Genomic DNA, 2569 nt, shown 5'->3' on the forward strand with positions numbered 1-2569 from the left:
GTGAAAAAATGAAATTCGTGGTTTTTGAGATGTGAGGGTTGGAAAGGCCTCCAAATGTCCCCAAATGAGTACTGTAAAAGTGTTGGTGCACAAAAGTTTTGAATTGGATGCATTTTGCACTTGGCCAAGTTGGTCGGTGCACCGCGACTAGATAGCTTGGTGCCAAAATTTGTCAAATTTAAGACCTTGGCCAAACTGAATGAAATTTTGTGGGGAGGTTCCTGATATTGTTTAGTGGTGGACTGGAAAAAATGAGGTCGAAATTCGAAGTCTACATGTGCTTTTCTATTTTTCCCGATTTTACACATACCCGGTAAGTAAAAAAAATAAAAAAAAATAGTTCCCCTTGGAGAAAAATTATGAAAATTTGGTGAGCAAGGAGATACCATTATTCTACGAATTACTGCAAAAAATCGCATCAAAATTCGAAGTGTAGCCCGAGATATGGACTTATGTCTGCTCAAAAAAAGTGTATCTACTTGTACAATTTTGCCTTTTGCATATTAACCTCTTATAGGGGGGGAGTGCTCCTTGAGCCGGCCAGCTCCACACTGGCAGGTTTTAAGGGAGCTTGATGAGGCCTCCCCCCTCACGTGGTGCGTGCGTTAGCATGTTTATCATGGCACAACTAGCCTCTTCATAGTTGTTGAGCTTTATTAATACCAACACACGGTCGTCACTGATCGTTGGTTAGCTCGGCAGCTAGTCCCTCGGATATTGTGGAAAGTTATTTTCATGCCTAGCGATGCTTGACCATGCGTCACTTGATGTTTCCATTTGCTTGCTTGCCCATGGTAGGTGGGGGGTGGACCGTCTTGTGGTGTGGTGTCTTGCGAACGTGAGGGTGTGTGAGTTGTAATCGAGATGCACTTGCTGGCTGGCTCCATGCCTTGCGTATCGAACGGTCAAGCATGCATCTCTTCCATTTTCACCCGTTGCCTTGGGTGATATTGGTTGATCAGTCCCTGTGTTGCCTACCCACTAGACGGTACTTCTGTGGTTGCTTCGAATTCTATCTTTCCATCACGAAGAGGTGTTGGAGGATCCTAATGTCACGCACGTGTTCCATCTAGTGAAACATCTCAGTGATGCACGTGTTGTGGCTAGTTCTTTTGGATGCGGTGCATTATATGAACTCGGGTTTACTTTAGCGACCCAGTTAACATAATTCGGTTGTGTCCCTTGATTGAGACGTTGTCCTTGAACTTGTTGTGAGCAATATCGTTCTTCCACAACCCGTCGTCTTGAGTGCGATGGAAGGCAAATAAGATGTGCTTTGGCATGTCATGCACGTACTCGATTGCGGGAAGTGTGAGAAAGTGTTGTTGACAACCCGTGGGAAATGGAATGTGGCAAATCGTGATGAGCTCTTCGTGGATCTGCGAAGAAGACGACCTTTGGGCCTGTTGGAAACGAGGGAGGCGATGTTGAACTGCGAAGAAGATGGACTTTTGGGTTGTTTGAATCAATGGGAGGCCACGCGAGAACTCCGAATACTATGGACTCTTGGGTTGTTGGAAGCAACGGGAGGCCCCGCTAGAACTCGAATACTACGGACTCTTGGGTTGTTGGAAGCAAGGGGAGGCCCCGCTAGAACTCCGAATACTATGGACTCTTGGGGTTGTTGGAAGCAAGGGGAGGTCCCGCTAGAACTCCGAATACTACGGACTCTTGGTTGTTGGAAGCAAGGGGAGGCCCCGCTAGAACTCCGAATACTATGGACTCTTGGGTTGTTGGAAGCAAGGGGAGGCCCCGCTAGAACTCCGAATACTATGGACTCTTGGGTTGTTGGCAACGACAACTTGGGGGGATGACACTGGAAAAGAGTGAACTAGGCCAAACTGCGAACAAGGCAACTTGGGGGATGACACTGGAAAAGAGTGAACTAGGCCAAACTGCGAACAAGGCAACTTGGGGGGATGATGCTGGAAAAGAGTGAACTAGACCGAACTGCGAACAAGGCAACTTGGGGGGATGACGCTGGAAAAGAGTGAACTAGGCCGAACTGCGAACAAGACAACTTGGGGGGATGATGCTGGAAAAGAGTGAACTAGGCCGAACTGCGCCCAAGGCAACTTGGGGGGATGACGCTGGAAAAGAGTGAACTTGGCCAAACTGCGAGGAGGGCAACTTAGAGGAAAGTTGGAAACGAGGGAGACTTAGCCGAACTGCGAAGAAGGCAGGTTTTTGGGAAGTTGGAATCGACTGAAGCGAATACTGAACTCCAAATACGACCGACCTTTTGGTTGTTGGCTTCCTGGGAAGCGATGTGAAACTCCAAATACGACCGACCTCTTGGGTTGTTGGAAACAATGGGAGGCCACGCGAGAACTCCGAATACTATGGACTCTTGGGTTGTTGGAAGCAAGGGGAGGCCCCGCTAGAACTCCGAATACTATGGACTCTTGGGTTGTTGGAAGCAAGGGGAGGTCCCGCTAGAACTCCGAATACTACGGACTCTTGGGTTGTTGGAAGCAAGGGGAGGCCCCGCTAGAACTCCGAATACTATGGACTCTTGGGTTGTTGGAAGCAAGGGGAGGCCCCGCTAGAACTCCGAATACTATGGACT

The sequence above is a fragment of the Vigna unguiculata genome, unplaced genomic scaffold (assembly GCF_037176805.1).
Source record: "Vigna unguiculata cultivar grain cowpea cultivar isolate G323 ecotype 2 unplaced genomic scaffold, ASM3717680v1 ptg000111l, whole genome shotgun sequence".
In the NCBI taxonomy this organism is placed as follows: Eukaryota; Viridiplantae; Streptophyta; class Magnoliopsida; order Fabales; family Fabaceae; genus Vigna; species Vigna unguiculata.